At 43.1% G+C, this 22,736-nt stretch overlaps 1 protein-coding gene across 1 annotated transcript in view; it reads left to right on the forward strand.

Moving 5' to 3' along the window:
* sphkap (SPHK1 interactor, AKAP domain containing) overlaps positions 1-22,736 on the forward strand; it is a 144,346-nt gene that overhangs the window by 65,038 nt on the left and 56,572 nt on the right. The gene's annotated exons all lie outside the window — the stretch shown is intronic.

Consider the following 22,736-nt stretch of genomic DNA (forward strand, 5'->3'; position numbering starts at 1 on the left):
ACATAATTAAGAATACAGAAATGATATATATCCCTTCTATATGTCGAGCACACAGTGACACAGCGGGTAGAGCTGCTGCCTCACAATGCCAGAGATCCAGGTTTGATCCTGACCTCGGCTGTTGTCTGTGTGGAGTTTGCACATTGTCCCTGTGGCCAGGCGGGTTTCCGTAGGGTGCTCCGGTTCTTCCCACATCCCAAAGAGGTGCGGCTTTGTAGGTTAACTGGCCTCTGTAAAATCGCCCCTAGCGTTTAGGGAGTGGATGCAAAAGTGGGATAACAGACTTAGTGTGAATGGGAGTTTGTTATTTGGCACGGACCCAATGGGCCAAGGGGGCCATTTCTAAAACTAAACTCAACTAAACCATAATGGGTACAGAGGAAAAGCATCTTGTCATGAGAAATGACTTAATATTCCTCCATTAAAAGGACATATGTAGTGAAAATTGAACTGGAATAACCATTTTTAGGAAAAGGTTTCAATGTGGCACTTGAATGGGAAGAGAGGCCAGGGTGCTGCCAAAGGTAGTCAGGTAATGCCAGAATCAGCATTGATAAAATTAAGAACCAAGAAGTAAAATGGTGTAGTTCTGACAGGAGTATAAGACCAGAAGACCAGAAGACACAGGAGCAGAATTAGGCTATTCAGCCCATTGAGTCTACTCTGCCATTCAAACATGGCTGATTTATTTTTCCATCTCAAGCCTATAGACAATAGACAATAGACAATAGGTGCAGGAGGAGGCCATTCGGCCCTTCGAGCCAGCACCGCCATTCAATGTGATCATGGCTGATCATTCTCAATCAGTACCCCGTTCCTGCCTTCTCCCCATACCCCTATTCTCCTGTCTTCTCCCCATTACCTTTCACACTCTTACTAATCAAGAATCTATCATTCTCTGCCTTTAAAATACCCAGCTACTATGTCTCCACAGCTGTCTGTGGCAATGAATTTCACAGATTCACCACCCTAGAATTTCATGTTACTGGCAAACATCCTTTCCACCTCTGCTCTACCCAGGCCTTTCATTATCCGGTAGGTTTCAATAAGGTTCTGCCTCATCCTTCTAAACTACAGCGAGTACAGGCGCAGAGCCTTCAAGTGCTCCTCATATGTTAACCCAATCATCCCCTGGACCAATCTGGTAAACTGGCTCTGCATCCACTCCAAGCCCAGCACATCCTTCCTCAGATATGAGGCCCAAGACTGCTCGCAATATTCCAAATGTGGCCTCATGAGTACCTGATAAAACCTCAGCATTATATCCTTGCTTTGATATTCTAGTCCCCTTGAAATGATTGCGAGCATTGCATTTGTCTTCCTTACCACCAACTCAACCTGCACATTAACCTTTTGGGAATCCTGCACCCTTTTCACCTCGACTTCTGAATCCTCTCCCCATTTTGAAAGTAGTCGACCTCTTTATTCCTTGTACCAAAGTCCATTAACTGTACACTTTGCTATGCTGTGATCCATTTGCCACTTCTTTGCTCATTCTCCCAACATGTTCAAATTCTTCTGTTGACTCCCTGCTTCCTCAACACTACCTGCCCCTTCAACCTATCTTCATATCATCTGCAAACTAGGCCACCAAGCCATCAATTCCCTCGTCCCGATCATTAACCTATAACGTGAGAAAGTAGTGGATCCAACACCGATCCCCGCGGACGTCACTAGTCAACCAGGAAGTCTACCTTTATTCCCACTCTTTGCCTTCATCCAGTCAGCCAACCTTCCATCCATGCTAGTATGTTGCCTCTAATACTACAGACTCCTATAGCATCCCCATGTGTGGTACCTTATCAAAGGCCTTCTGAAAAAAAACAAGTAAACCAACCAGACACCAATCATGAGATGAATCGAGACTGAAGAGCTACAAACTGTTCAGAATAATGTATAAAAACAAAACAAATCTAACACTTGGTGATTTAAATACACAAAGTAGAGTGGAATGGAGATTATGCTTGTGTGCAAAGGGGGACGAAGAGTCATAAAGTGCCTGGTCAAGAAATATAGGTTGATTTAGTTCAACCGAGAGCTGGGAATTCTAATAGAGAACCTTTGACATTTTCTGATAAATCCTATTTCGGAGTTTTTTACAGTAATTTTGACAGCAAGAAGAGGGTGAGGAATATATGCCAAGAGACAAATATTTGACCCCAACTTCCCTCTAAATTTTGCTCAACGGAGTTTAATGAAAATATTGGAATCCAAACAATAAAGTGGCTCTCAATGGGCAACTTGGTTAATTGAGTGTATTCATATTTCAAGGTCCCTAATGTTCCCATTTTGATTCCCACTGTCAACTACTGTGAAGTAGGTGACAGTGATTCTGCCATGTCACATCATCCCAAACATTTTGCAAGTAATGAACACATTTCCGCCATTCATTGCATTAGGTAGAAAAGCAGACATGATCAGCCAAGGTCAAACTCTGGATTTTAAAAAGCTGGGTTGCTGGAGGAGCTTAGTGAGTCAGGCAGCATCCTTGGAGGGAAATGGAAGACAATTTTTCAGGTTTGATCTCAACCCAAAACATCGTCTGTCCATTTCCCTCCACTGATGTTGCCTGACCCATTGAGTGGCTCCAGTACATCCCTTGTTTTTTTGCTCTAGATTCCAGAACCAGGGTGTGAGGCTCACTGTGCCTTCCCATGAATAGAAATATTTAACCTTTTCATCTGTACATCTATATACTAAAACTCTCGTTTGTTATCTTGTTTGTGAGGGAGGGAGGGGGGAAGGGGGGAGTGGGGGAGTAGGGAGAGGGGGGGGTTGAGGAGAGAGGAGGGGGGGGAGGGGGGGTTGCTGCACCAATGCAGGAGAGGTTTGGGCCCAACGGGTCCACTTGGTCTAGTTGTAATTAACATTGAGCAAAATCATGATGACATGTAATCCACTTTGGCAAATCCACAAAGGCCTGTGATAGGCCTGTGTAATAGAAGAAGCAATGTCTGACCATTGGGGAACAGAAAGAAAGAGTCAAGCCCCTGTTCCATTTAGGCGATTTCTAAGGCGACTACAGGTGACTAGACTGTTGCCACACGGTCGCCAGGGTGTTGCCTGTATGGTCGTCTCCAAAGAGTCGTAGCCTTTTTCTGGTCGCCGCTGGATTTTGAAATGTTAAAAAAATTTCGCCGACTGTTGGTTTGTCGCCAATGATCGTAGCTTGACTCTCCTGACCTGAGTGCTGTCGTAGGTTGTCGCCAGGTTGTCGCCACGTGACATAGGTTGTTGCTGGTTCTGACTTCAGTGAATTCTATTGGTGCCTACCTACGTCAACCTACGTCAACCGGCGGCAGGTACCGGCGTCGAAACCGGAGGCCAAAATGGCGTGAATTGTCTTCAGTTGTCGCCGACAGGGTCGTAGCTTGTCGTAGCTTGTCGCGGGTGGATGTAGGTTGACTTCAGTTGTCGTAGGTTGTCGCCTGGGTGGTCGTAGGTTGTCGTAGGCGCGGTCGTAGGTGGACGTCCTAGGACGCGACGATTGGGTCGCCGGTTGTCGGTAGCTTGCCGTAGCTTGACGATGACTCGATGGTAGGTTGTTGTAGCTTGTCGTAGACATTGTCGTTTTTACGGCGACCTGCTACGACTATGACAGTCGCTGGCAGTCGCCAAAAAAATCTTCTATGGGACAGGCCCTTCAGTGGGGAGAAGGTGGGCACAAAAATCTGGAATAACTCAATGGCTCAGACAGCATCTCTGGAGAAAAGGAATAGGTGACGTGAGTTACTCCACCTTTTTGTGTCTTTCTTCGGTTTAAACCAGCACTGCAGTTCTTTCCTACACGGGGAGAAGGCAGGGACTGATTGTGCTTTTCAAGTAAGATCACAAAGTGATAGTGTTTATAAGTGATATTCAAATATAACAAAAGGGTAATAGTAATTGAATGCCAGTAGAGCAGGGAAAGTTTAGACTGAACAACATTCCAAAATTAGATGAGCTATTGAACCTGGGGCTGGATCTCAGTGAGAACCAAGCTCAATCTGCCTTCAGGGATGTATTCGGCCAAATTTGAACAGAACGTGGACAGAACCCTGAGATGGCCACACAAGATGGCTTCCTTCAACCCAGGTCACAGCAGGTGACTGGAAAAACCTCTGAAGAAATTTCCAGTGTGAATTCAATTTCATGAAATATAAGTTTGAATCGTAATAAAAGTGTTATAGAATAAATTAAAGTTTGAAAAGGTGATCAAGAAAATGAAGGGATATATCAATGCATGACTCACACAGATGTATTTCCAGCCTTTGCTCTAAATGGATAAAAGTCTCTGTATACAACAAATTCATTATTTTTTCATTTGTATCTCATATTGGTGTAATTTATTAAAGCACCTTGCTTTATTTTGTTACAATAATTATGCACAAGTGATATGATGAGGTGTTCTTGAATAATTTGCATCATTTCACTGTGTTTTGTTCACAACAAAAAATTGTTTTGCCAAATATATTCCAGGCAGAGGGAAATGATCCCATTTTTAAATTTGCAGATGGCAATTTTTTTCCAATTTAGGATTCAAGGTTTAGTTGCCTATTCTGCAGCAGCCTTGCAAATAATATAAATAATTTATAGTTAAAATTCATATTATGGTTGTTATTTTTAATTTAAAAGATTCTTTGATTATCAAAAAGCTAGATTCCGGTGTTAAATGATTTGGCTGCAGATTGTGGCTTATTATTGCAATGAATGAGTATAAAGGAAGTATTTTTAGATTATATTGAGTTGATTTCTATCAATATATTATAACTGGCAACATTTGTGGCAATACAGTCTAATTCTCAATCTAATTTTCACTACAATTTCCTATTAACTGGACATCATGCTAATCTATTGTGTGTTCAAATTTGCACATTGTTCCAGTTTAAATTTGTACCTACTACATTATACCCCTCCCATCTCACTGCATTCTGCTCTCATTGATACAGGATTTTGCTCTGTATTTCATATTGCAGTAAATATAATGATATATTTGAACTGTATTCTATCCGTTAAAAAAATTCGCGTATTTTCCGATCTCATTTTCTTTCTTTTTAACACATATTTGGACTTTAGACTTTAGAGATACAGTGCAGAAGCAGGCCGTTCGGCCAAACGTGTACATGCCGACCTGCGATCACCCCAGTACACTAGCACTATCCTGCATAAGGGGGATGATTTTTACTGGCTAATTAACCTACAAACATGTACGTCATTGGAGCGTGGGAGGACCCTGGAGCACCTGTAGATAACTCAAGCGGTCACAGAGAGAATGTACAAACTATGCCGCTCCAAACCTGGTTACATCACCCAAGTAGGTCCTTGCTCATTATATCAACCAGCGGTTTCATCCCATGGACCCAGAGAAGGAGAGAGATGGAAGGGACACAGTGAGAGAGAAGGGTGGGCACAGTGGTTCCACTCAACAAATCCAGGACAACGAGGGAAAATAAGCTTCAGAATAGACACGGAATTGGTAAATTAATTTCAGTTTCATTGAATGTGAGGCGATGCATTTTGGTAGAAAGAATAAGAAAACACCACATTGATCATATACCCATCAAAATAAGATATTCGTGAAAAGGAATCTAGTGATATGAATAGAAGCGTCACCAAAAGTGGTGATGCTCGTTAATAGAGCTATAAAGACATTCAAGCAGTGGAATATTTCCAGAAGGATGCCATTGAATGGCTGAAAAGTTACATTATAAAAAGCTCAGCGGGACAGGCAGCATCTCTGGAGAGAAGGAATGGGTGACGTTTCGGGTCGAGACCCTTGAATGGTCTTGACCGGAAACGTCACCCATTCGTGTCTGAGGAAAGGTCTCGACCGGAAACGTCACCCATTCCTTCTCTCCAGAGATGCTGCCTGTCCCACTGAGTTACTCCAGCTATTTGTGTCTATCTTTGGTTTAAACCAGCATCTACAATTCTTCCTACACATTGCATTATATTGAACTTGGTTGGAACCCATGTGGAGTACACACATTTGTGGATGCCATAATACAGCAATGCTGCAAAGCTATGGGAAAGGTGTACTAAAACAGTGGATGTACTCAGTGGAACAAACTGGATGTACTCATAAGGAAAGTCTCTTCAGATGCAGGCTCCTTGTCACTAGATAAGGAAGCAGAGGAGTGATTTGATAAGAGGTTTTTAAGATTATGAAGTGTTTTGGTGAAGTAAGCTGGAGGAAAGTTGTTTCTACTACATGTGATCCAAAACTAGTGTCTACAACCAACACTGAATTCAAAACAGAATCTATCAGAGGCTTTTTAAGATAGACCTTGTACGAACATGGAAAGCACAACCATAATCCAAAGCAGAGGTGAAAAGCTCAGATGCAATTCAAGAAAACCTGTGGGGGAATGGAATAGAAGCAAACGTTTTTGTAAATTGCTAGAAGGAAGATCTATTAAGAAAATACATTAAAGAGAAATAAGGAACAGAGCTGCTATGGTGCTACACATTCCATAGAGTAAAAGGAATGGAGAGAGTAGAGGAACTGTGTTTAGGAAGAGAAGCAGAATGGCAAGGTTCAAATGTGCAATCTAGCCCAGCAAGATTTCAGATTTTAAGAAGGACACAAAGTGCTGGAGTAACGCAATGGGTCAGGCAGCATCTCTGGAGAACTTGGATAACTAATGTTTTGATGTCAGGACCCTTCTTCAGACACTCTGGGCCTATAAGGTTCGGGCCGCAACATCCCGATGTCTACAGAGGTGTTCTGACCATGTTTAGGAAGGAACTGCAGATGCTGGTTTAAACCGAAGATAGACACAAAATGCTGGAGTAACTCAGTGGGACAGGCAGCATCTCTGGAGAGAAGGAATGGGTGACGTTTTGGGTCGAGACCCTTCTTCAGACTTGTACCAGTACGTACCTGACCATGTTGCCTGACCATGTATGTCTTTGGAGTGTGGGAAGAAACCCAAGCACCCAGAGGAAACCCACGCAGTCAGAGGGAGAACATACTCCATATAGGCAGCACCGGTAGTCAGGATCAAACCCTGGTCGCTGGCGCTGTAAGGCAGCAACTCTACTGCTGCGAAACTGCACCGCCCGTAGAGATGAGCATCACATGAGATGAATAGCCTGTTTTCTCTGTTGAAGCTCAAATTAATTCATTGTACAAGTCCAGTCACAACACAAGGAAAGAAGAAAAAAAATAGCTGTCAATAAATCAATGAAAACAAGAGTAAACTAATAAAGCAGCACTGATTAATGGCATCTCAACATGAAGGGAATCAATATAAAACATTTCAAGGGGGTTAATTCAAATCTCAGCTTAATCCATCACTGAAAGTGTTTGTCTATTTCTAAACTGAGCAGCAGAACCTTACCTCAGAAGCACTTAAAACAAAGAGTAACTGAAAGCAACCATCTCTAAAATGAACTAGTCACTCAGTCACTTAACTGGAAAAATACGATGACTGTCTGATGAAGGGTCTCGACCCGAAATGTCACCTATTCCTTTACTCCAGAAATTCAGGTACAGCAAGCAGTGAAGAAAGCTAATGGCATGTTGGCCTTCATAACAAGAGGAGTTGAGTATAGGAGCAAAGAGGTCCTTCTGCAGTTGTACAGGGCCCTGGTGAGATCACACCTGGAGTAAAGTGTGCAGTTTTGGCCTCCAAATTTGAGGAAGGACCTTCTTGCTATTGAGGGTTCACGAGGTTAATTCCCAGGATGGCTGGACTGTCATATGTTGAAAGAATGGAGCGACTGGGTGGAATGGCTGGAATTTAGAAGGATGAGAGGGGATCTTATTGAAACATATAAGATTATTAAGGGATTGGTCACGCTAGAGGCAGGAAACATGTTCCCAATGTTGGGGGACTGCAGAACTAGGGGGCCACAGTTTAAGAATAAGGGGTAGGCCATTTAGAACAGAGATGAGGAGAAACTTTTTCACCCAGAGAGTTGTGAATTTGTGGAATTCTCTGCCTCAGCAGGCAGTGGAGGCCAATTCTCTGGATGCTTTCAAGAGAGAGTTAGATAGAGCTCTTAAAGATAGCAGAGTCAGGAGATATGGGGAGAAGGCAGGAACGGGGTACTAATTGTGGATGATCAGCCATGATCACAGTGAATAGCGGTGCTGGCTCGAAGGGCCCAATGGCCTACTCCTGCACCTATTGTCTATTGCTGCCTGACCTGCTGAGTTACTCCAGCTTTTTATGTCTATCTTCGGTCTAAACCAACATCTGCAGTTCCTTCTTACACATGCAGCACAGTTGATAGCTACCTCTGCTGAATGCAACCAGAACTCCAGTAAATTTCCCAGGGTTATTTGCCAACCAAGTGTGCCGAAGACTAAAATAACCTACGGTATATCAGGATTAAAGTAGCAAAGTGATTTTTAAAAAGAACTCAGTGGGTCAGGCAGCATCACTGGAGAACATGGATAGGTGACGTTTCAGGTTGGAACCCTATAAATTGATAACTCTAATTAAAGCCCTTGCTGGGATTCAAAGACTGTCTTAGGAGAATCGAGTAACAAGTGAGACTGGTTACAAATCTACTAAAAATGGAGATGTTTCCTCTGCATACATTGCTGATTTAATCTTCATATCCTTAAGTACATTATTTTGACGAACAACAATTCCCCAAGGAATATGATGGAATGGGGGCAGTAGGAATTGTACATAAGAGGGAGAGCAGAAAGATAAGGTTGAAGGGACACATATAATCCTGCGTGACTTTAGATCAATCTATAAAATATTCTTGAAAATAACACGTCATGAATATAACAAATAGTTCTAGCTATTTCACAAGAAGAACTTTCTCTAAAGGCTAAGACTGTTTAAATTTAGTCTCATATTGATTTCATTTTCCTGCTTTATGTGGCACAGCCACAAAATTCTATTCTGCAATCTTATTTCATTAGCCTTTTGCTCTCTTCAGTCAGTGCTGTTTTGACTTGTTAATCAGTTTTAAGCATTTTATTGCGATCAGTGTATATTATTGGAAAGGTCATAACTGCCAGAGTAATTAAAAGGCTGTAATTTAATATGAAGTTTCAAATAACACACATCAATCTAGAAATCTTCATGCCCATTTTGAATGCTTCATCCATATCCAAAGTCAACTATAATTCCAGAATCAATACATGGAAATCTAACCTCAGCCAGAGCACTAAATAGAGACAAAGTGAATTGTGCAGACAAGACCACATAACATATTTAGAATAGCAATCAGTGATGAATCTCTAAGTGGTAATATATAATTAGGGTAGCGTGTCTTACATAATTGTTTAAGATGCATTATCTCGACATCAAGCTCCCCCACCTCATTCTATTTCTAAAGCATGATTCCTTCCCTAATTCGAGCTGCTCGTACTTCTGTCACAACTTGTATAAGACGTTGGTGAAGTCGTATTTATAGTGTTGTGTTCAGTTCTGGGCATCATGTTGTAGGAAAGATGTTGTCAAGCTGGAAAGGATACAGAGAAACTTTATGAGAATTTTACCTGGACTGGAGGGTCTGAGCTCTAGGGACAGGTTGAATAAGCTAGGACTATTCCTTGGAGCACAGGAGGATGAGGGGTGATCTTATAAACATCTATAAGATCATGTGAGAGGAATAGATCAGGTAGATGCACAGAGTCTCTTGCCCGAGTAGGTGAATGAAGGACCAGAGGTCATAACGTGCGGGGGAAAAGATTTAATAGGAATCTGAGGAGTAACTTTTTCACACAAAGGGTGGTAGTTGTATGGAACAAGCTGCCAGAGGAGGTTGTTGAGGCTGGGACTATCTCAACATTTAAGAAACAGTTAGATGGGTACATGGATAGGACAGGTTTAGAGGGATATGGACCAAATGCAGGCAAGTAGGACGGGTGTAGCTGGGCCATGTTGGCCGGTGTGGGCAAGTTGGGCCGAAGGGCCTGTTTCCACACTGTATCACTCTATGACTCTATGACTCTATAACTATATTAGCTCAGGACTGGCACAAAATAAGTACGCAGGTTTAATTTTAAAGCTTAATTAAGCAGTGCTCTGCATCAGCATCCGAGTACAACAAATGCCAGCCTCATCTGGAAGCTCAGACAGATGGTGAGATGTTGAAGAACTGCTGACAAATTTAGCTTTGATTGACACTGAATAGCAACATCCACTCTCTCTAAAAATATACTCATGTAGTAATAAATGATGGCGATTAAAGGTTTGAAATTAACTCTTGTATACCGCAGAATGTGGTCATAAAAGCATTTGCCTTGAGAGAAATACATGTTCATTCGTGCTTAATTGAAAGTTCATAATAATCAATATTGTAACCTAGACCTTGTCAGGCACAGCATTGTGTTGTAGAAGAGCTTATATTGTGAAATTAAGCAGGCACACTGAACCATCGCCATTTGTGCAGACTGATCAATGTCTTGTTAAAAAGCTTACTGTTCCATATTGGTGGGGGGGGGGAGGGGAGAGCAAAGAAGGAAGGGAGAGTTTGAGGTAAATATAGATGTACCAGTCAAGTGCAGCATCTTCACTTGACCTATAGCATAAAGACATTAGTTTAGTTGTGATTTGCTGAGTATTTAGGTGTCCAAATGTAGGGTTTAAAAAATGTCATCTGTAATGGCAGTTTCTATACCATCTCGAAATCCCACTTCGATAGCCATTACTTCTCGGGGATGAAATGTAGTTATAGCTTACGCACACATCGCACCCTGATATGACAAAACGAATCTTCCAAACTTCTTTTCTTCATTAATTGGTTTTATTAAAGTAGCACAAATCATAGAGTAATTCATCAGTTCCCGTACTTTATCAACTGTTTCTTCTTCAAACAATATCTAGAAATTCTTGCAGTTATTACCGTATGGTTCTTACAAATATAGCTGGTGCGAGCGCATGGTACGAGGGCGTGTGGTAAAGAACTGTATGCTCACCATCCTCCCAGTCTAAACTGACCCACAACCTCTGTCGACACACTAGTCTCCTCCCATCTAGACACTCCCAATTACGCATTAAGTCACACCCACAAGCAGGCAAAAAAGACATAAACTAGAAATATTCAAACATAGTCATAACACAATGACAATAACTGAATTAAGCATAAATGGCTCCTACATCATCCATTCGGCCATCAGGGTTCCTCATCAATTAGGCATCAGGGCAAGTTGGGCAGCAGGGCCTGTTTCCATGCTCTATGACTATGACTATATGAGTTGACAAATGCAAAAAAAAGGGAAAACAAACTTAGAGATTGAGGACATGTCGGAAGGAACTGCAGATGCTGGTTTACAAAAAATGCTGATAGACAAAAAATGCTGGAGTAACTCAGCTGGTCAGACAGCATCTCCGGAGAAAAGGAATAGGTGACGTTTTGGGTCAAAAAGTCACCAATTCTGTTTCTCCGAGATACTGCACGACCCGTTGAGTTACTCCAGCATTTTGTGTCCATCTTCAGAGACTGCGGATTCCTGTTGGTCTTCAGAAGAAGGTATCAAGGTTGATTTGCTAGTTGCTTGAACGAGGAGATTCAAGGATGGAATCATGTAAACAACACAAAGACCAAACATTGTGGATGCTAGAGGTCTGACATAAAACAGAAAATGGTGGAAATGCTTAGCAAGCCAGTCAACGTCCACGGAGACAGAGAAACAAATTAAAATGCCAGTTCAATATCCTTTTATCAAAGCAGCAAGCTGATATAAACAGATTTTAAAAGGAAGAACGGCAGGAGCAAAAAAGATAGGACAAAAGTGAAGGTTTGTGACAGGATTGAAAGCGGGAGAAAATAACTGGTATAAGAAGAGGATAATACAACAGGGAGGTATGGAAAGAAGCAAAGAAACAAAAGGGTGGCCAGAAGGAAGAATAAACAGGAGAAGCAGAATCATTATTGAAATTACCAAATGTTCATAATGTAGCTCCTGGAAATTTGAAATTAAAATAGAAGATGCTCATTATCTGAAGCTATTGAACTTTTTGCTAAACCCAGGAGATTGTAATGTGCCTAGCAAGAGGATGAGTCATGCAATGTTAGGTTGTCTGGTGGTTAATAATTCAGTCAGGTGGAATTGAATCAGTTGGAGGTTGGTGATTCAGGATCATCAGGCTGTTGAGCAGGTAAATTGGAATTTGAGACTGTCGGAGGTTATTGATCACAATTAACTATCGGCTGGCTCCTACGCCATGCTAACTTTTTAATGTACCTTTCCTTAAAACTTGTAGCACACCAGTTACTGCAGTACAACACATACAACCCGATGTTCTAGTGAAGTGTTGAGGGAATGCTAGGCTGCTGAAGATACTGTCTTTTTGATCTGATATTAAGCAAGAAATTATCCATTCTCTCAGATGCGAATTAGGTATTCCTCAGCAATATTTTGCAGAAAAGAAGGGAACTTATCAAGTCATTATCAGGTCATTGTTTATCTCTCAAGCATTATCACATTGCTTTTTGTGGGACCATACTTTGTGAGTGTTGGCTGTGTAGGAAGGAACTGCAGATGCTGGTTTACACCAAAGATTGATACAAAATGCTGGAGTAACTCAGCGGGACAGGCAGCATCTCCAGAGAAGAATACATGACGTTTCAGGTCGAGATCAAGGGGGATGAAGGTCACGGAAAGTGTAAAATGGATCATTGTTAGCAGAGGGGTAGGTGACAACAAGGCATACAATCAGTAAAATGTACTCAGGAGGACAGTGAAACTAGTTGGAGAGCTCGGATGGGGGAGGGATGGAGAGAGAGGGAAAGCAAACGTTATTCAAAGTTAGAGGTCAATACCTTCATTAATGACTACACTTCAAAAGTAGAGTGCTGGCTATTAAGCCCATCAAGGTGGCCTGAGCGGACACGAATGGTGCTTTATAAAAACAGATATCTCTTTTGTTCTTGACCGGTATCATTCAATTAATCGGCTTTGCCATCCTGTTTAAACGGATGGCTTAATCTTAATACCAGATAGTGGCAAACCATTGTCCTGGGCTGGATTACAGTAGAACCAGGATAAGAATAAGCCAACTTAATTAGCTGCATTTGTTATAATTCCTGTTGCTTTCCTTTCTCAGTCGATTTGAGAGCAAAGCATACAATTCCATGTCCCCAATATCAACAGTCATAATGTCGTACAGCGTGGACACAGGTCCTTCGGCCTAACTTGCCCACACTGACCAACGTGTCCCAGCTACACTAATCCCACCTACCCGAGTTCGGCCCATATCCATCTAAACCTGTCCTATTCATGTATCTGTCTAACTGTTTCATAAACTTTGGGAAAGTCCCTGCCTCAACTACCTCCCCTGGTAGCTCTTCTCATATACCCACCACCCTTGGTGTGAAAAGGTTACCCCCTCAGATTCCTATTAAATCTTTTCCTTTTCACTTTAAACCTATGTCCTCTGGTCCTCGATTCCCCTACTCTGGGCAAGAGACTCTGTGCATCTACCCAATCTATTCCTCTCATGATTTTATACACATCCATAAGAGCACCCCTCGTCGTCCTGCGCCCAGCCTACATCAGGCCCTCTAGTCCTGGCAACATCCTCGTAAATCTTCTCTGTAACCTTTCCAACTTGACGACATCATATAACATGGTGCCCAGAACTGAACACAATACTCTAAATGCAGTCTCACCAACGTCTTTTCAATTGCAACATGACCTCCCAACTTCTATGCTCAATACTCTGACTGATGAAGGCCAATGTGCCAAACGCCTTTTTGACCAACCTATCTACCTGCACTCCTATATCCCTCTGTTCTACAACACTCCCCAGAGCCCTACCATTCACTGTGTAGGTTCTGCTCATGATAGACTTCCCTAAATGCAACACCTTACATTTCTGTATTAAATTCCATCAACCATTCCTCAGCCCACCGTATTTAGTATTTAATACTAAATACCTTAGGCAGTATTTAAATCTTAAAAAGACAAATCCCTTCTGTTCGTATCATTCATCGGGCAAATTTACGTCTTATGATGTAACTCAACTTGCTGAGTTCTTTCAGAAACTAATGGGGTTGTTGCCACATCTTGTGATTTGTTTTTAGTGGGTGCTGTAATACTGTAGATCATAGAAACATAGAAACAGAGAAAATATGTGCAGGAGTAGGCCATTCGGCCCTTTGAGCCAGCGCCGCCATTCAATATGATCATGGCTGATCATCCAAAATCATTACCCTGTTCCTGCTTTTTCCCCATATCCCGTGATTCCTTTAGCACCAATACTTTTATCCAATACTGTATGTTGAAAAGTCCTATCAAGCGCCTGATCCACTGCAGACTAATAATTTAGATAGTTATTTAGATAGTTTAGATTTAGATAGTTCCTCTGTCCCTCCCGTCCCCTCCTCCTTCCCAGATCTCCCTCCATCTTCCTGTCCCCACCTATATCCTTCCTTTGTCCCGCCCCCCTGACATCAGTCTGAAGAAGGGTCTCGACCCGAAACATCACCCATTCCCTCTCTCCCAAGATGCTGCCTGACCTGCTGAGTTACTCCAACATTTTGTGAATACATACCACTGCAGACTAATGTCATTCCACATTTAGAAACACAGAAGAAGTCATTACAGCAGCTCCATTCCATTCTTTCACATGTGCCATGCAACACCTACAGAATTTAGACCAGAATTTAACAGCAAAGTATAACTGTCTGGTCTGCTGAGCATTTTCTGTCTGTGTTACAACCAGAACTTATTAAACATAAGTTGTGTTTGCATTTGGTCGATAATAAAAAATATATATAATTAATGCAAATCAATTAATATGAATAAAAGTAAATTCAAAATTATTTCAGTCCCGTCTGAAACTAAACTGTTTTATGGCAAATGCATTTCAACGTAGGTAAGTTTAAAATAATTAGGATACTATCAATGGAATAAATCAGAGGGCATGTACTGAATAAACTCACTGAACCCATCAAATCCAGTAAATAGTTGAACTGAAAATAATCAAACAAGATTTCATGCATCATTACCTCCTGGATTACAAATATCCAAAATCAAGAAAGTAAAGTTTATCATGCATAACTGCATGAATATTCAGTTAATCTTTATATTCTCATCTTTGTATTACTTGTGAGATTTGCATGAGTTTAACACATCTTTACAATATCAATAGTTTTGCAATGTTATACTGTGCATTATCTGATGAAAATGGACTGCAAATCCTGCAGTAAAGTTCATTATCTCTTCCATCTACATTCATTCTTCCAGAATGCTGGCACTCCCTCCACTGAGAGTGATCATTTGAATGCCCTGAAAGAATTTTCAGTCATTTCAAGGTTCCCAAGACTGATTCCTACAATCTCTAATATCAGTGAGTTTCTAATATCATTGATCAGATACGTGTGTTCCAGAATATGTAAATGAAGGGAAGTACTAAAGTAAAATACCATGGTGCGTTGGAAATAGACTTATGGATTTATATTCCAGCACAGCACCAAGCCCTTCAGTGCGCTGTCTGTGGCAACTATTAATCACCCATTTACACTAATCCCATTTTATTTTCCCCACATTCCCTTCAACTGCCCCCAAAATTCACCATTAATCAATGCATTCGGGATACTTTACAGTGGCCAATTAACCCACCACACATCTTTACATGTGGGAGGAAGCCAAAACACCCGAAAGAAAAACGTTTTTACTGCTGGCAAATTTTAACTCAGTCATTAAAGATGGAACATAGAAAATAGCACAGCGTGGCACAAGAATGTCCATAATGTCCATGCTGAACATGATGCCAAGTTAAACTAATCTCCACTGCCTGCACGTGATCTATATGTCTCTATTACTTGCATATCTATGTACTTATCTAAAAGCCTCTTGAGCACCATATCACATACCACCCCTGGTAGTGCATTCCCTGCATCACCCACTCACACCTTAAACCCCCCCCCCTCCCTCCCCCCCCCCCCCCCCCCCCCCCGACCTTAAAACTACACCCTCTCGTCTTTGACATTTCTATTCTGGGGAAGGGTTCTGACTCTCTGTTGTGACTGTCTGCCTCTCATAATTTAATACTTCATAAAGTCTCTCTTTGACCTCTTTAAATAATCCAAGTTTGTCCAAATCATAGATTTCCAGTAAATGCAGTTTGTCCGAATTTCATCAGAAACATGTACATTGACATGCAGGGTTATATTGCAGCCCAGTGGTATGAACATTGACTTCTCCAACTTTAGATAGTTCCTCTGTCCCTCTCTTCCCCTCCCCCTTTGCAGTTCTCCCTCTATCTTCCTGTCTCCACCTATATCCTTCCTGTCTCCACCTATATCTTTCCTGTCTCCACCTATATCCTTCCTTTGTCCCGCCCCCTGACATCAGTCTGAAGAAGGGTCTTATTCCGAAACGTCGCCAATTCCTTCTCTCCTGAGATGCTGCCTGCATCAGCCACTCACACCTTAAAACGCACCCCCCCCCCCACGACCTTAAAACTACACCCTCTCGTCATATATGCATTATCTGCATATCCATGTGCCTATCTAAAAGTCCCTTAAATAACGTTATCATATCTGCCTCGACCACCACCCCTGGCAGCACATCCCAGGCACACACACTCTCTGTGTACTAGACTTACCCCACGCTTCTCTTTTAAACTTTGCCACTCTCACTTTCAAGCTCCGTCCTCTAGTCCTTGAGATTTCCTCGCTGGGGATAAAAGTTCTGGCTGTTTACCCTCTCAATCTCTGCCTCTCAATTTTATCTACTTCTATCTGGCCTCCCCTTCGCCTCCAAGGTTCCGGAGAAGTTGTCCACCCTCACATAAGACATAGGAGCATGATTCGGCCACTCGGCCCAATGAGTCTGCTCCACCACTCAGATCATGGCCGATCTACTTTTCCCTCTCAACCCCATTCTCCTGCCTTCTCCTCGTAACATTTGCTGCCCTTTCTACTCGCCTTTTAGATAATACCCTCCAATCCAGGCAGCGTTCTGGTAAATGAGGGACGAGGGATAAAAATAACAAAATGTCTTATCCGCATGATCATGCTGTTAAGGCTGCCAACTTGTACCCTATTGTATCATACGCTGGCCACTGTCTGACAAGTTTATCACACTGGGATGTAGAAACATACTTTCACTTCCGATGGACATCCAAGTAGCTAGTCTTTGTGTCGGGCAGCCACAGTGTGATTGATTGCACTCCTTTAAATAAGAATGTTTAAAATACAAAAGCACGAGTCTGTTCCTCCATGGATGCAAACAGCAATCCTTGCTCGCCTGGAACAGGCACCTGAAGACTGCAGCAATTTCCCACTCACCGCAAGGCAGCTTCCTCAAAGCAGGCAGACAATCCCTTGACGACTCTTGGCATTACATAAGTTCATCTGACCTCAGGAAATCTAACACAGCTGGGAGCATAGCCATAAGGCAGGAGCTTTATCACCTCATTAAAGCTGTTGCAACACATAGATTCTTTCACGCAGATAAAACGGCACATAGTCGATGAGGGCGCTGGCGGTTGAGGACGGGTCACGTGGGAGTAAGGACGCCTCTGCCCGGGGGAAGAACAAAGGAGGACCCGGCGAGGGGGAACCACAGTGAGGGAGGGGGGAAGAACAAATGTGGGCCTGACTCAGAAGCGGTAGAGTTGCTGCTTTACAGCGAATGCAGCGCCGGAGACTCAGGTTCGATCCTGACTACGGGTGCTGCACTGTAAGGAGTTTGTACGTTCTCCCCGTGACCTGCGTGGGTTTTCTCCGAGATCTTCGGTTTCCTCCCACACTCCAAAGACATACAGGTATGTAGGTTAATTGGCTGGGTAAATGTAAAAATTGTCCCTAGTGGGTGTAGGATAGTGTTAATGTACGGGGATCACTGGGCGGCACGGACTTGGAGGGCCGAAAAGGCCTGTTTCCGGCTGTAGATATATGATATGATATGATATGATACTTTGTAACTTTGTCAGCGCCCTTTACGTGGTAACCATTTGCATATCTTGGGTGTGCAAGCAAAGAATTTCACTGCGACTTGTCACATGTGACAATAAAGTATTCATTCATGCATTCATTCATTCATTTATTCATATTTCCATTACTCGGCAAGATCGTTAAAAAGTACACAATCCATCATTATATATCACAACCCTTCATGAGCTTCAAAACATTTCTCACATCACTTCTTAACTTTCTCATCTCTGGGGGAAAGAAAGCCACAATTTACTCTTCTGACCCCAACCTTTAGCAGCTGTTGGTAAATCGAGGATAAGCAACAAGCAATCTGCTGGAGGGAATCGGTAAGTCAAGCAGCATCGGTGGGTGGAAAGGAATGGTCGACGTTTCAGGTCAAAACTCGGCATCAGGACTGTGAGTGGATCAGGAAACAGAGAATGGGAAGGGATATGAGGCAGAGGAACCACCTCTCATGGTCCACCGATAACCTGTTCACACTAGTTCTATGTAGATATAAGGAACGGCAGATGCTGGTTTACAAAGGGCTAGAGTAACTCAGCAAGTCAGGCAGCATCTCAGGAGAGAGACAACACTCGTTCTATGTTATCTCACTTTCGCATCCACTCATCACACGCTAGGAGAAAATTACCGAGGCCAATTAATTTACTAGCCCGCCATCTTTGGGATATGGGAGGAAACTGGAGCACCCAGAGGAAACCCATGCGGTCAGAGGGAGAACGTGAAAACTCCACACGAACAGCACCCGAGGTCAGGATCGGGCGCGGGTCTTTGGTGCTGTGAGGCATCAGCTCCTCCAGCTTCACCACTGTACTGAACATTGACTATTTTAAATACCCCTCCCTCAAGGTATGTTTCTCTTTCAGACCCTTCCCCAAAACTTCCATTTTTGTTACCTTTCCCATAACCTGCCCTCCTGTTCCTCGTCACCTATTTTTGCCCCATCCCCCCTGTTTCCATCCACCTACTCCGTGTACCTTTCATTCACAGGCATTGCCCCCCCCCCCCCCCCACCACCACCCACTCCCCCTGGTTCTGGCTCGACCTCCTGTTCACCTCTCTCTTAATGGTTCCCATTATCACCTTCCTTATCTACTAGATTCTAAAACTGGCAACTTTTCTGTTCCTGTTTATCACCCTCCAGTAGCTGTGTCCATCTTTGCCTTCTCCTCCCCTGTGCTCACCTGACTCCATCTGCTCATCATCATTCACCCCTCCTCAGTCCACATCTCATTTCCGTCTCACCGTTCCCCCTCTGCAGTTAGTATGGCTATCTCCCCCATCCATTCTCAGTCCTGTTGCAGCGTTCTGACCTGCAACCTTGACCAGACCTTTCCACCCACAGATTTGCTTGGTTGAGTCCACTACAGTACAGGGGAAGACAGGGTTAAAAGAAAAGAGAACATCTCAGGAGAACCTGTGTGGAAAATCTGTACCGAGGACGACACGGTGGTGCAGCGATAGAGTTGCTGCCTCACAGTGCTAGGGACCCGGGTTCGATCCTGACTCCGGGTGCCGTCTGTACGGAGTTTGTACGTTCTCCCAGTGACCTGCGTGGGTTTCTCCGAGATCTTTGGTTTCCTCCCACACTCCAAAGACGTACAGGTTTGTAGGTTAATTGGCTTGGTATAAACGTTAAAATTGTCCCCAGTGTTTGTAGGATAGTGTTGGTGTGCAGGGATCGCTGGTCGGTGCGGACTCGGTGGGCCAAAGGGCCTGTTGCCGTGCTGTATCTCTAAACTAAAAAAACAAAACATGGCAGAGGAACTGGGAGAACGATTGGCGTCTTTGGAGGAAACAGGGTGGGAGGAAGGAAGATCAAGGTGACTATGGGAGTCTGTGGGTCTGTAAAGGATGGTGTCTGCCATCTTCTCCCAAGACACGGAGGCAGAGAAAACCAGAACAGGAAGGGATAAATCAGAGATGAGCTGTGTGGATGTGTGAGCATAGTGGAAGTCACAGTAAGAGAAAAACGTTTCCAATTCTCTACGTGTGCGGAAAGCAGCACTGATACAGATGCCGATGAGCTAGTGAAATGATTCGGGGAGGGGGTTTAAGTAAGATTGAAAAGAGATGGTTCTGCATATGTCTCAAAGAATTACATGAAACTTTAATTATTTGTCAATTATGATCTAAAATTGTTGCTGTCGGGCTATTGCAGCATCAAAAAATAGACAAGCCAAGTGGGGAAGCCTAACACTCGAATGAGTGGTGTTTCCACAGATTCACATCTTCCGCCACCCACAGAACAAATGGCTGTCTATTTTTTGACAATGGCGTCACATAAAAGGGTTGACTGGGGAGATGTCATTTCCATGGTTCTCGCTGCTACCAACGCTGATCTCATGCACTGCCGAGACACAGATGGCAACAGATTGTGCGGTAGAAGGGCAAGGCTCCTTTGGAATGAAAGGCCTCTGTAGTGAGCATCTGTCTCTATGTTTGTATACATTGTGTATGCAAGCAATGAATTTCACTGTGCCTAGTCACATGTGACAATGACGTATTCCTATTCCTATTCTTATTCCTGTCCTCAGGTCCTGAAACCTTTTTTTAATACCATCAAATCTTCCACGTTCCCTCTCAGGGATGAATATCCCATTATTCCCTCACCCTGTATAATCTATATACTAAAACTCCTGTTTGTTTGTTTGTTTGTTCCTGAACTACAGCCAAAACGGTACACGAAAGCACGACAATTTTAGGCCCACCTCACCGTCGTCCCTTTGGTGCTAATGGAAGAAGTTTCATTGAAATCGGGTGTTATATTTTTTAAGTTATTCACATTTTAAAGTTTAAATCTATCTTCTTGGGAGGGAGGGGGGAGGGAGGGAGGGAGGGAGAGGGAAGAGGGAGGGGGGGTTGAGGGAGATGGAGTGGGGGAGGGGAAGAGGGGAGGGGAAGGGGGGAGGGGGAGGGGAAGGGGGGAGAGGGAGGGGGAGAGTGGGAGTGGAGGGAGGATAAGAGGGGTTGAGGGGGATGCAGTGGGGGAAGGGGAGTGAGGGGGAGGAGGGAGTGGGAGGGGAGAGGGGAAGGGTGGAGGGTGTGAGGGGGGTGAGGGAGGGCAAGAGAAGAGGGGTGAGGGGGAGAGGGGTGGGGGAAGGGGGGAGGAGAGGGTACTGCACCAATGCAGGAGAGGTTTGGGCCCAACAGGCCCACTTGGTCTAGTTACTATTAAAACACAATATTTGTGCTATAACACCAGGATATGTGCTCAACCAAGAAAACCAAGCCCAAAGCCAAAGTTGTGTCTAAACTGTTTATACACACTAATGCGAAGGACAATAACTAGCTCCAGATGCAATAATAAGCTATCTACATGTTAACAAGCACATTCAAAAAATTCTCGCGTAGATGCACGTATATCATTGATGTCCCCACCCTTTCTCAAACAGAAGGTGGATTCTCTAATTTTAAGTATAAACAATCTCCTATTTTAATCAATGAATCTAGTTCCCTGAAACTGCTCCTCAAACATTGTACTATGTAAACTATGTAAATAATTTTAGTTTGGTCTGACATTATTCCTTTGAGTTTCCTTCCAGTACAGTGATCCCTTTCCTAATGTTATTCCCTCCTTCAGTGTAACCGCATTCACCTTTCAAAGGGTGAAGGGAAAGTAAGGGTCAGGTCTCTGGCACATAGAAATAATTTATTTAGCTGCCTTTGATAAGATACCCCTCTCATCTCAGTAATCAACTTTGTGAGTCTCTGTCGGGCTGCCATTTACCTTCCAGCGGCTCTCTGCAAGTGCCCCCTCACAGGTTGCGATTTGTGTGCAGGGACACTTTTTTAAACCCTCTGCACCTCACTCATCTGCAATCTTCTTCTATTTAGATAATAATCAAAGTACACACTCTCCTTCTTTCCCACATTAAACTCCATTTGCCAAGCTTTCTTCCCATTCACTCAACCTATTTAGATACCGTCACAGAGTTCAAATATCCGCATCGCATCACGTCTTCCCACTCATTTTGGTGTCGTCAGCTTGGATATCTTGCACTCTGCCTTTTCCTCCTATGTCAGTAACATAAATCATAAATCATTTTGAGAGCCAAGAACTGATCTTTGGGACATTCCACAAGTCACACCCTTTATTAGACGAGACAGGTTTATTCCGATTCTCTGTCTTCTAGGCAAAAAATCAATTTTCAATCCATGCTCACACAATACGAAGAGTTCTTAAGCATTGGCCTTTTATGTGGCACATTGTTCAATGCCTGAAAATCACAATACACAACATCCACTGTTTTCTCTCTCTTGATTCTCATTTTTACATCCTCTAAGAACTCAGGTAAGTACAACTGAACATATGTGGACGTTGATTCTGTAATAATGGTGGATTAAAAACTGGATAAATGTTGAAGAATATTTCAAGGAATACACTGGAGCACATGGCTAGCTGAATAGTTCTTTCAGAGAACCAGTATAGACTTGTTAGGACAACATTTCCTTCTCTTCTGTATCATTCTATCATATTATAATACTTTTCTGTCTCTGGAGCCTAGCCTTCTCTAAATTTCCTCAAGACTCATGCGATTTACATTTGAAATCACAATTCTTGACCTCTTCGGCTCTATCCCCTTGATGAAGTAACCAGGTACATTTTGTCTCAGTCCCAATGCAGAGTCTCGACTTGACACAACAACATTTCCTTCCCCTCCCCAGATCTTGCTTGACCTGCTGAGTTCCTCTACTTGTTTGCTTTTCTGTCAAAAATGCCAACTAGGTAGCAATATATAGTATAAGAAAATAACTGCAGATGCTGGTACAAATCGAAGGTATTTATTCACAAAATGCTGGAGTAACTCAGCAGGTCAGGCAGCATCTCGGGAGAGAAGGAATGGGCGACCTTTCGGGTCGAGACCCTTCTTCAGACTGATGTCAGGGGGGCG

Source organism: Rhinoraja longicauda, chromosome 13, assembly GCF_053455715.1.
Source record: "Rhinoraja longicauda isolate Sanriku21f chromosome 13, sRhiLon1.1, whole genome shotgun sequence".
NCBI lineage: Eukaryota > Metazoa > Chordata > Chondrichthyes > Rajiformes > Arhynchobatidae > Rhinoraja > Rhinoraja longicauda.